Source organism: Excalfactoria chinensis, chromosome 1 (assembly GCF_039878825.1).
Source record: "Excalfactoria chinensis isolate bCotChi1 chromosome 1, bCotChi1.hap2, whole genome shotgun sequence".
In the NCBI taxonomy this organism is placed as follows: Eukaryota; Metazoa; Chordata; class Aves; order Galliformes; family Phasianidae; genus Excalfactoria; species Excalfactoria chinensis.
In genome coordinates, this window is record NC_092825.1 from 106,619,935 (window position 1) to 106,632,235 (window position 12,301).

The following is a 12,301-nucleotide window of genomic DNA, read 5'->3' on the forward strand; positions in this document are numbered from 1 at the left end:
CGGGCCGAGCCCGGTACCGGGAGCAGCGGGGCGGGAGGGCTGCGGGCCACAGCTCCCAGGCCCAGAGTTCCCCGTGTGTGCGGAGCTGAGATGAAGGAGCGCAGCCCCCCCGCACGTCCCCCTCCGTGTTTTCAGCTTTCCCCCCCCCCCCCCCCCCGCCACTCTGCCTCTCTCCCGCCCTCTCTCCTCCCCCCAGGAATAGGAGGCATTCAGGGATCAGCATAATTCACCTGCATCAAAAAACTCGCGGGCTATAAAGCAGCGGCTGATCCCCCGCTCAGACGAGCGTTTAGCCGTTCATGCATCATGAGTGTCAAATAAATGCCTGATTGAGGCCCTCAGCGGAGGAATTAGCTTCCCTTCTGCTGGAAGCGCGGAACACAGAAAGTGCTGAGGCATCCTCCCGGGGTGAGCGAGGCTCCGCTGCCGGCGCTGCTCCACCGGCACTGCGGGGCGGGGCGGGCGGGTGCGGGATCCCGGTGCGGTGCGGGTCGGGGCACACACATACGGGTTAACGGCGGCGCTCCGGGGTCTCAGTTGAATTTCAGGCCCCGGTGTGCACAGTTTTGCATTGATATATATATATATATATCAATGAAAGCAGAAGGGAAGAAAGAAAGAAAGACGCGCCCGGGCCGAGCAGGCGGCGATGACCTGCAATTTCCCCCTCTCTCCGAAACTGAAATGCTGCCAAAGTAGCTGAAAGTTAACTTCGGGGCTGTAAAGGGGGGGGGGGGGGGGGGACGGGGGCGGGGGAGGGGGGGGAGGAGGAAATCGCTCCGGGTTGAGATCTCTGTGTCGAGTTTCATCCCCTCCTGACATTGCTGGCGGCGCGCCAAAGTCCTGAGAATGGAAAAGCGAAGGGAAGGGCGGGCGGGGGAGGGCGGGGGGGCGCGGGGAGCGGCTCCCGGAGGAGCGGCACAAGGCGCGGCGGCGGCCGAGAGGGATGCGGCGGAGCGGCCGTGCGAGCGGGGAGCGGGCACCTTCCGCCATCCGCTCGTCCGCTGGAGCGCGTGAAAAGCCGCCGAGAGCTGCCATTGTTACTCACGGGCGATGCGGGAAGCGGAGCCCGCGCTCCGGCGGGAGATAAATCGCCTCTGACGGCGCCTCTTCGCGCCGGGAGCTCCTCCGATCGCAGCGGGCGGACGGACTCAGGTCGGTGCCGCTCCCACGCGCGGGAGTCCCTTTAAATCCCCGTTCCCCCTCGCCTCTCCCGGGGTCGCTGCCCACCCCCCTCCCGCAGCCCCGGAGCCGCCCGCGGCCCCGCTGCCACGGCACGGCTCGGCGCGGAGCGAGAAATGCCCGGAGCGCTCGGGGCGGGCTGCGCCTTAGCCAGGGGGGAGTCTTAGCGCCGGGGCTTTTGTCCGGGGCCTTCTCGTGCGGCTCTCCGGCGCGCAGCCTTCGCGAAAAGTGCCGGTACCCCCGTGCTGCCTCGCGGGTAGCGCCGCTCGAGCCCCCGCCGCTTGGTTCCGACGGGGTCGGGCTGAGCCGTGCCCTCGGGGCCGCCCCGTCGCGCAGTGACCGTGACGGCGGCCCGACGAGCCGGTGGGGCTGCCTCCCACCGGACCGAGAGTATCCTCCACCGGCAGCCCCAGAAACGGGCCCGGGAGGCGGAGGGCATTCCTCCGGCGGCCAGAGCGCTGTTTGCCGTCTGACGGCACCTGGCTGCCGCGGGGCTCCGCGGACACGCGTGCGGTCGCTTCGCCCAGCGGCACCGCTCTTCGCTCCCGGACACCGGCGCTCGGTGTCATCGCGACGTCTCCGCGCCCCCGGCCGAGGTGGTGTGGCTGTTCGGGGCGAGGCTGCAGGCGGCCTGACGCGTGGATTCCCGGCCGGGAGAGGCTCTCCCAAGTGGGGTCGGTGCGAGCAGCCGGGGCCGAGCAGACAAAGGCCGCGGGCGGAGCGGTGCGGGGTTCCCCGCTTCCCCCGGGGTTCGCAGTGCAGCGCGGGTCCGTCTGCGTCTCCTCGGTCGCATCGCGTGCACTTGGAAGCGATTGTTTTCCCTTTCCACTTGTTTGTCTCCTGCTAGCCTCGTAAACTGCCTCATGATTTATTACCTAGGCTAAGTGCTTAATTTGTGAATATGAAACAGATTAAAAGGAGATCGGCGTATTTTAGCAGGCAGGCCGGAGCGGAGCCCGGCAGCTGTTTCGAGTTTGTCGGCATCTCCAGCCCCGTGTTAAGCATGCGAGTGATCGCGGGGGGATCCCCAAGCTCCCCCAGAGAGGCTCCCCGGTTCCCGTTCCCCCCCGGCGCGGTGTGAGTGTCCCTCCGTGGGAGCTGGCACCCGCAGCCCTCGCAGCAGGGCCCCGGGGGTGGCTCAGCCGGTGGAAGGCCCCGCGAGGCGCGCAGAGGGTTAACGACGCCTCTGCCCTCTCCTTCAAAGGACTCGGCTCGAGATAGAGTAAATACGACCAGGGAGGGGGGGGGGGGGGGGGGGTAGGCGGGAGCGGGGAGGGGGTGCTGCTCAGGCCACATGATACAAAAGTAAGACAAGCACACTCCGGAGAACAAAGGCTTCCTACCCCCTTCCTCCCCCTCCCCCCAAAATCTGTCTTAATTCTGCGAGTAAACTTGAGCAGCTCTAAAACAAAGAGCAACGACGGAACTCGGAGCCAAGGGACAATCAGAACAAATACCTTTGACGCAGCCCAAGCACGCACTCCCTCCAACCCCCCTACCCCGGCACACTGCGGGCTGTCCCCACGCGGGCCCCGTGCCTCGGGCAGCGCCGTCGGGGCCGCCTCGGTGCTTCCGGGAGGGCTCTGCGGGCCGGGAGGCGGCCCCGGGTCGCGCGAGTGTCACCTCGCCCCCCGCCCCCTGCGTGCAGAGCGGGCCGGCGGCTGTCACGCTCGTCAGCTGCCCCGGAGAGACGGGGAGGGGGGGGTGATGGGGGAGAGCAGCGGGCCGGCAGCACAGAGTGCCTCTCCTGAGCTCGGAAGGCAGAGGAAGATGAAAATCCGTGAGCATCTCTAAGCATCAAGTTTGGAATGGGCACGGAGAGCGCTGTGGGGAGGAGCAGAGCAGAGCAGACAGAGCTGGTGTGGAGAGTGGGGACTCTTGTGCCTTCCGTGCACCTCAGGCAATAAATAGCTTTGGGGCTGGTGTTAGAGCACAGATGGGGTCAGAGCCCAGATCCTCCAGTGTGGCATCCGGGTGTGTTGCTGGTGTGTGGCTGAGCCCCGAGAGGGAAAGTGTTGCGTGTGGCACTTGCAGAGATCTCTGCTTGTACGTGTGTGTGAAGATGTCAGAGTGAATGGATGTCAGAGAGGATGCCTGGGGAGCGCTGATTGGTGGTTGAGACTGGGAAACGGTCCAGTAGGTTCATGTGGGTGAGGGCTTGGGGACACCTCCCCGTGGCAAGGAATCATCTGAAGAAAGAGTGAGAGTGAGGCAGCAGCCGGCACACGTACAGATGTCTCACTTTGGTTTAAGACAGTGTCCTGCTTTCTTATTTGCGACGATGTTTGTGGCAGACAGGCACAGGAGCTCAGTTTACCAGGATCCTGCTGGGTGGTGCACAGCTGCAGTGCCCCACAAGGTGTGTGCTCTGCACACTGACTTTGGGTAGGAGCGAGGCCTCGGGGAGGTGTGAAGAGCAGCTGACAGAGCAGCTGATTGGCCCCGGTGTGTCTGCACTCCCTGTGGGTCCTGCACAGAGCCCTTCTCTCTCTGGGTGCCATTAGCAGAGAGCAAGACATGGGCTTGTGTCACAGCGATGAGACACAGCGTGTTTCTCCTACAGCAGGGTGTGTAAGGAGGACAGCACAACATTTTCAGGTTCCTGACTTGGCCTTTGCAGTCATCCCTACCTCAGGGAGGGCCATGAGCCCCGGTTACACTGCTGCAATGCATGGCACGAGCAGTCACCTGGTCCCTTGAGTGCCCTTGTAAGGCACTCCAGGTCCCCACAGAAAATGGTTCGCGTGCACTTAAAACTGTGTGGATTGGATTTGCTTCCAGCAGCTCGTAATGCCAGTTTCAGCCTGATCCCATCTGGCTTTCACTGTATTAATGCCTGGATGGATCTAAGTCCAAACGCCTTGGACCAGAGTGGTGCAGATAGTCCTCCTGCTGCTGCCCCTCAGTGCCCTGAAGGCGTTGTAAAATCTCCTTGGCAGTGCTCTCAGGTGCAATAGCTAAGCTTGGGGAACAGCACCAAGAGTGCTACTACAGCAGCAGCGGCTGTCACATAAACAACAAAACAGAGGGGAGAAATTCTAGAGCGGTGCAGAGCTCAGGATGCACAGCTATGGGGCAGCGGGCACATTCTGGCCATGCTCTGTCTCTCTGGTTTCACCAGTACCGCCTTACCCAGCAGCAGTGTTACAGTGCTGGGAGCCCCAGTAAGGGTAGGTGTGCTGTGACAGTGCTCTTCTGGCAACACAAGGAGGAGAGTATCGAGGCCGGTGAGGTCCTTGCATTACCTTAGGGCTCCTCGAGGCCTCACTCCCATCGCCAGCATCCCACTGTCAGGGGAGAACAGTGTGTGTTTGTGTGCGTGTGTTCATGTGAATGTAATTTTGTGTCCACATCATGTGGATTATCTCTCTTTCAGTGGCAAATCCATTCGGGGGTTTAGATAAAAAGAGAAATCCCGCAGCCATTCCTTCGCAGGGCAGGGGCATGTCTGCTCCTATCACTCCCCCTGATTCTTGGCTTATACACCCTTTTTCTCTTGCCTGAGAGCCTCCTGCTCACCCAGTCAGTGCACAGAGAGGAGGTGTACAGAGGAGCACGCAGCAGTGATGCACAGTGTAGATGTGGATGAGGGCAATGTCATGCACTAACATAGAGATGATGCCCTGCATCATTGCACTGACTGGTACTAATGTGTGTGTGGGGTAGCCCCATGACTCCCCCCCCAACCCTGGCAGGGAGAGCAGTGCACCAAAGGTTTAGGACAGCGAACAGGCTGTGCTCCTCTCCAGTCCTGTAGCACTGCTGGTCTTTGCCAGGAGGAGGGCAGCCTGGCATGAGATCTCTGTGGATTTCAATGCAAAATGACACTCGTGCAGTTCTCGTTTCCTAAGCAAGGGCCAGGCGGGCTCTGAAAACGTGGAAGTTGATGATGCATTGGTTCAATTAATTTTTTAAGGAAGTTGGAATGCTATTTGTTTCACATTGGATGGGAAAGCGCTGTGTGTTTCTGTAAGGAAAGACAGAGGTGAGTGCGTGTGGGAAGCGTATTTCCCACAGCCTTGAGACGAGGGCTTAAATGAGGCATTCATGTAGTGCGAGGCCTTCGCGTGGCAGTGGGTGAGATCTGCAGTGAAGGAAAAGACCTGAACATTGATATTTGCCCAGTGGCAGCGACGTCGCTCTTGGAGAGGGGCAGATGTGTGGGGTAAGGCACTCGGTGCTTCTTAAAAGGCAATAACAGCTCATGGGATAGCCCTTCCTTGTGGCCTTGGTGCCCGTGACCTCCTCTGATGTATGATATTTAAACAAGGGAATGTCAATATTGGTTTTCCACATCCAGCCCCGTTCTGCTCTCTGTGGAAGCTAATGACAAAACCCCCAGAGATGTGGAGGAGAGCAGACCCCAGTGCTGCAGCAGCTCGGGAAGGAGAGCAGGTTGTAAGGGGCAGCAGGGCTGCACGGTCATGGGCGCATCAGGGTGAGAAGAAGCAGCCCTGTCCTGCAGCACAGTGGGATGGCAGTCAGAGCGATTGAAAGTATAAACTGCATTTATTCAGGGGAGGTTCCGGTTGGATATTAGGAACCATTTTTTCTCAGCAAGAGCAGTGATGCAGTGGCACAGGCTGCCCAGGAAGGTGGTGGTGTCACCATCCTTGGAGGTATTCAAGAACTGTATGGAAGTGGTACAGAGGGACATGGGCAGTGGGCATGGTGTGATGGGCTGACAGTTGGTCTTAGAGGTGTTTCCCAACCTTAATGATTGTGCGAGCTGATATCCAAAACAGGGTCAGTGGGTCTGTCTCCTGACTCGTGTGTCCTTTGAGGTAGGAAAGTGTAAGTCAGAGGAAGAGAGGGCAAGCGCATGTGACTCATAGCAAAAGGAGGGCACGTGGGAAGAGCAAGCGCAGGGAGAGCCGTGCTGGTCGGACATGCAGGCTGTGCTGTGTGTCATGGGAAAAATAATTTTATAGCAGATAATTTCAGCTTAAAGGGGCAGGCGTGGTGTGACAGCACGGCACAGAGCGTGAGTCAGGGGATGTGCACAAAGGCAGTGTAACTGAGCACTGCACTGCCCTCACCTCGATGGTGCTCTATGCCAACACGGCCTCGCTAGAGGCTTTCTAGCCCTGGCCACAGAAGCTCAGCCTGCTCTGCAGCTTGGCCAGGCAACGCTTGGTGCTGTGAGTTTGATGAACAACACCGGTCTGCGTGGAGACAGGCCACTTTAAAAATGGGTTTTTAATAAAGTCGCTATTGCTAAGGCCATCTATAAGGGTAATCTGCATAGGATTTTAAACAGGTAAACGTAATGATGCCATTAGGACTTATGACTTGAGTGAGACCTGTAGCGGAATGCGGCATCCGATCCTGTGGTGGTGTTCACATGTCAGAAGAATACTGGCAAATGAATATGGGATCAGAAAAGAGCTACAAAAGTGATTCAAGGTCTGGGGATCGCATCTTATTGCCTAAGACGAAAGAAATCTCATCTACTAATTTATCCAAGAGGAGGCTATGGCTTGGTTTGATCATAGTCTTTAAGTGCCCTAAGTGTCTCTATGGGGAGATTTCTGATAGCAGAGATCTCTTTAATGTGGCAGACAAAGGCATAATGAGATCCTATGCTGGAAAATGAAGCGCTGTGAATTCTGAGTAGCAATAGGTGCGTTCCTCTGAAAGCAGCAAGGGGACACAGCCATCAGTAGGATGGAGGCAGGCCGAGGGTTTGCTGTTACTTACAGATCTTCGGAGCGAGACTGGATGCCAGGCTAAAAGCTCGGCCAGGATTTATGAGCCTGAGACAGGAATGGCTGCCTGAAACTCGCTGGCCCGTGATATGTGGCAGGTCAGAGCACCGATCGTAACAGCCCTACTTTGGTTTAAAAATCCATGCATTGGGTATTTCAGGTCTCCGGAGCTCTGGTATTACCGGAGGTCTTGAAGGAACACGTTCTAGGCTGTCTAGGCTGTCATCATGTAGTTGTATGCAAGCCGTGGTATTGCCTTTCTTTTTTATTTAAATTAAAATAACTTCCCTCCCCACCCCCCCTTCCCCTTCCAGTGTTTGTTAGGCGCAGGAGTTAAGCAGCTGTTAACAAACATGACAGCGTTTTTAAACACTTTAACAAATTCTCCCTCTCCCATTTGCTTGGCTTTGTTTTGCAGCGGCACAATCTCATTAACGCTGCGCATACCGGTGGTTCTCGGAGCAGAATCTTACATTACATTCCAGGGATGAGGAGTCCCCATCGGGTGTGACATCCCCATCGGGTGTGTCACCTCTGTTATTCACGCACTGTGCCTACTCAGAGCAGGGGAGAGGTACAGCCTCGTGCAGGTGGGCAGCCATTGTCCATCTGCAGGAGCATTTGGCCTGCAGAGCCCGTGGCTTGGCTGAGCCAGTGGTGGGAAATGAGGAGAGGGTCGTCAGGAGGCACCCGGTGTTCGTGAAAGTCGTTTCCCCGAGGTCTCATAAAATGGCCTCCAGCAAACGGGCAGAGCGTTTTTCTCACCCTGGAGGGGGTGGGTAAATGGGGTTAGTTGTCAAGACAGCACAAACTTTCTGCATGTCTTCTAGAAGGGAACAGATAACCACGCCGACGGCCTCTTCCCCCTTTCCCCCCCCCCCCGCCCCTTCTGCTCAGACCAAGGCGCTGACAACAAACCCCGGCAGCAGCTCTCGGAGCCTCGCAAATCACGGCCGCGGGCTCAGGGGCGCGCCGGACCTGTGATGCATTCAGTGCCTCGTTCATCGCCTTCACCAGCAAGGGCTACGAGCGCTGCGAAAGGTGGAGTTTGAAGCCCCCGGTCGGGGAGGGGGGGGGGTGCTCAGCTTTCTCTCTCTCTTCCCCTCCCTTCGCCGCTGCGAGTCCCCGGGAATGCCGTGCTTTAGAGGCGAGAGGGCAACAGAAGGGGACGGGAGGAGCTTCGCGCTCCGCTTTCCGTGTCCGGGAGGCTTTTCGTGCTCCGTAGCTAGAGAGGATCACCCCGGGGAAGTTCAGATCAAGGAAAACGTCCCGGACGTCTGCGGGATCGCCGCGTTTCGCAGCGCGGCCGGAGGAGCGGAGCTGAGCACGGCTCCCCTGGCCGCCTCGTTACCCCCCCCCACCTCGGGGGCCTCGGGAAGACGAGCACCGCCCCCGTCCCCCCGGCAGCTCCCCGCAGAGCGCGGCATCTCGCCCCGCCGCCGCCCGGCCCTTATCTCCGGCGGTGCCGCTCTGCATCAGCCGCTCCCGGCCCCTCCCCCAGCCCCGCCGCCCCCCGGGGTCACCCGCGATCCGGCCGGGGTTGGTGGAGGGGGGAGCGGCCGGGCGGGGGTGGTGGTGGTGGTGGGGATAAAAGCAGCTGCGCGCAGAACAAAGGTGCTCGGGGGTGGCTGTAGCGGCGGAGCGGAGCGCTGCGAATGGGAGATTTCCGCTGGCGGGGCTTCGCTCGTTCGGTTCCCGTCCTGCCCTTGAACTGCCGAGCGAACGTCTGCGGCGAGACCGGGAGTCGATGGTCGCAGCCCGCCTCGGGCCGTTGCTAAGTGCGGAAAAGTGGGAGCTCGCCGCATCCCCGACCCGATGTTTACTTTGGGAGCGGGGAGAAACGCGCGCGGCGTGTATGACGGAGGGCGCCGGAGCTCGCCGGCCTTTGAGTGATTAGCGGAGAGCGGAGGAGCGGCCGCGGTGCGGAATATCAAAGGCGGCTCGACTGGCGCGGCTCCCGGGCCGCGCTCTGCCGGCAACCGCCGCGCTCCGGACGGGGGGTGCCGTTCCCTGCCGTCCCCGGCCTCCCCCGGAGCGCAGCGGGGCGGGATGAGCCCCAGCACACTGACGGTCCCGCTGCGACCGTCGGGGCGAGCCCGGTGCGAGGCTCCTCGCGGCCCCGCCGGGCTATTTTCCGCTCGGCAGTTGTGCTGAAATAACATCGGTGAGCAGCGTAATGATTTATTTATGTGGTTAATAACGCTCGCCATCTCGCCGCTATTTGTCTGGGCCAAAGACCGGCTGCGGGGCATCGCTCGGTGCTGGGACGGAAAGCCTCGCAACCGGTAATCGATGCTCTTGAGACGAACAAGTGGGGCAGCTTACCGGGCTCGGTCAGCCCGCGCAGTCACTCCCTGGATAGAGGATAGAAAGGGACGCCCCGGAGCGGCCCCGTGTGCTCTCGGGGCTCTGCGGGCAGTGCCAGGCCTCCGCACATCCCTGGCGAGCGGCGCCCCGGCGCTAAGTGCCATTAATATCACACGCACTAAAATAGGAGAGAGCGGCGCTGAATTTAATTTGCAGGCTTAAAAAAAGAAAGAAAAAAAAATGGGGAAAAAAAAAAACAGGAAAAAAAAAGCAAACCACCCTCTCGAAGCAGCCTGCTGTTGGACGCGGGAGGAGGCTTCGGGCGACGGAGCCCTCCGGGCAGGCAGGCACACGGACGAAGGGTACCCCGCCGCCTCCCGCTCCCCCCCCCCCGGGCTCAGCCGAGCTCTCTCGCCGTGTGGGTCCGGGGGAGGAGGGGGGGGGGGGGGCGGCTCCCGGCAGCTGCTTCCCGCCCCCCCGGCACGCACACGGCTCTGCCTTCCTGCCTCGGGGAGCGGGAGGAAACGGGGAGGGGGGGGTAGTGGTGGTGGTGGAGAGGAGAACGTTTCGGTACGTGCCCCTCACCCCACCCCCCCGCCTCCCATTAGCGGCAGAAGTTCACGGCGGAGCGAGGCGGAGCGCGGAGCTTCCGGGAAAAAGGAGCGGCGAACATCGCGGGGTCGGGACGCGGCGTGCAATGAGGGCATCACCGACCGCACGGGGGGCACCGCCGGGCCCTGAGCTCGTGGCATCCGGCGGGGAGAGCGGGCTGGGGTTGGGGTAGGAGGGCAGAGAAATAAGAGGGCTTTAAAACCGAGAGGGAAACGCTGTCGGGAGGAAGTGTAAGGCGAGAGGGAGGCGGGGGAGGGGAGAGCGCCATCTTTTCATGTCACAGCCACCGACACAGCGCCGGGCTCGGCCGCAGCCTCCAGAGCAGCGGCACCGTGCCACAGCGGGCACACACGGCCGGGGGGACCCCGCGCACCGCGGCGGAGCGGGGCCCGACCGCCCGCAGCCCCATGAAGGGCGCTTTATTCCGCAGCGCTCAAACCCCTCATTGTGTCGGGCAGCATCACCTGCCTCCTCCTCCTCCACCTCCTCCGCCGGGGCCAGGCCGTTGCATTTCATGCCATGCACAGCGCGCTCCGGCCCGACCCCTCCTCGCCGGGAGAGCTCGGCGGTGAGCTCCGGTCGGAACGCGGAGGAGGGGGCGGCTCAGCTCGGCTCGGCACATCGCATCGGCATCCCCCCATCGCAGCGACTCTCCCGGCGGCTCCGAGAAAGCCATCCCCGGGCGGCAGCGGCGGCACACGCGGCCGCGCAGGGACCTGCCGTGTGCCCGGGGGGAGGGACCGCGAGGCGGGCGGGGGCCGAGTCCGTGCCCGGCGCGGGGATTTGCTGGGTCGTTGGCTGCGCCTGGGGAAAGGAGGGGGGGGCTGCTGCGCCGGGCGGTGAGGGATTGGAGCGGGGCGGGGGGGCTGGGCTCGGGGGAGGGGCGGGGGGGGGGCGGCTGTGCTGCTGCCGGGGACGGCGGCTGTTATTATCGTGATGATTATTCGCGTTATTGTTATTATTTTTAGGGGGCCGTGCCGGGCGGGGGGCTTCAGCCCCCCGAGGTGAGGGCGGTGGGAGAAAAGGCTCCGCTGTTTCTAATAAAGGAAACGACTTTTATTGAGCGATAAACGCGGGGGAACCGAAGTGGTGGGGGTGGGTGCGCCCAGCGGAGGCGATGGGTTCGGCGGAGAGCGGGGGGGGGGGGGGGGCCGGGGCTGCTCGCGGTGGGGGGTCCGGGGGGCGCGGGGTGGTGGCGGCGGCCCCTCCGGGTATTGGGTGGGGGGGGGACGGAGGGGGAGGTGTCGGCTGCGCCTCGGCTCTCGGGATCTGCCAGGGGCGGCGGGAGACACGTCTCCTGTTTCTAATAAAGGAACCGGCTTTTATTGAAGGATAAATGCGGGGAACCGAAGTCGTGTGGGCTGCAGCCGCCGAGCCTCGTTAGCTGCCGATGTGACTGTGAAGATAAAACGCTGCCGAGAACGCGAGCGCCGGCGGCGGGGGATGGAAGGAGGGAGAGAGAGAGGGAGGCAGGCAGGGAGAGAGAGAGAGGGACGGGGCCGCGCGATCCACGCGGCACGGCACGGCCCTGTGATCCAGCAGCGAGAGGTGCCCGGGGAGCCCCGGCCCGTGCTAACGGCTCGTCCTGAGCCCCGGCCAAGTTTCTGCGACTTAGGGGAACTCTGGGGATGAGTAATCTCGCCCAGACGAGGGGCCGCGAGGGTGCTTTTTCTCCTCGCTCGCTCGCTCTCTTCTCCTTTTTCCCCTTGTCATCATCTGCGGACCCAGTCACTCCGAGAACGCGGTTCTGAGAAGGGCGGCGAGAGGGGAGGGGGGGGGGGAAGCGGCAGCTGCACAGGGACCGGGGCCGCCCCGCTGGGCACGTCGGGGCGGTGCGGCTCACGGGGCCCCGCAGCTCTGCCCCGCGTGGGGCCGCGCGGAGCTCCCCGACGGCAGCGGGCACCCGGCGCCGCCGCGCCTCGCCCTCGGGGCGGTGTCGGGAAGCGCTTTGTACCCGGGATCTCGGCTTATCGCGCGGCGGGCGGGGGAAACTCCGAGCCCGGCGGGCAGGCCTCGGGCTGGCGGAGCAGCGGGTGGCCTCGGCCGCGGCCGGCGTGGGCTCTGCCCGGCAGGCGGGGAACGGCGGAGCCCGCGGCCCTCTCGGGAGTTGTGCCCCGGGCCCGGGAGCGGCCGTGTCCCCGTCACCGCACCCGGAGGTCAGCGGTGCTCCGCGTGGGGCGCGGGGGCTCTGAACGGCGTTACGGACCGAAAATGCTTTTCTTTTTCCTTCGTTTTGTTGTTCTTTTTTTCTTTCCGAGGCTGTTCTCGAAATGAACATTTTCCGCGATAAGAGGTGACCGATCGGAATCGCCGGGGGGAGGTTGTAGGCAGACGTTGTGCCCCGGCTCACCGTTATCTTATCTTTCACACTTGCAGGGCGAAAAAGTGGCTTATCTTTATACCCACCCCCCTCTCGCCTTAATTGCTAAAAACACTGTGAAGTGTTAAGTACGGGACTAAAGAATCTCTCCGCTTGTGAGCCGCGCGGGTGG

General features: G+C 61.8%; 1 protein-coding gene across 1 annotated transcript in view; it reads left to right on the top strand.

Moving 5' to 3' along the window:
* The first annotated feature begins 1,000 nt into the window (after nucleotides 1–1,000).
* BCOR (BCL6 corepressor) overlaps nucleotides 1,001–12,301 on the top strand; it is a 58,080-nt gene continuing 46,779 nt past the window's right edge. Inside the window, exon 1 of the mRNA XM_072349296.1 lies at nucleotides 1,001–1,155. The gene's annotated coding sequence lies outside the window, so the exon portion shown is untranslated. The remainder of the gene's footprint in view (nucleotides 1,156–12,301) is intronic.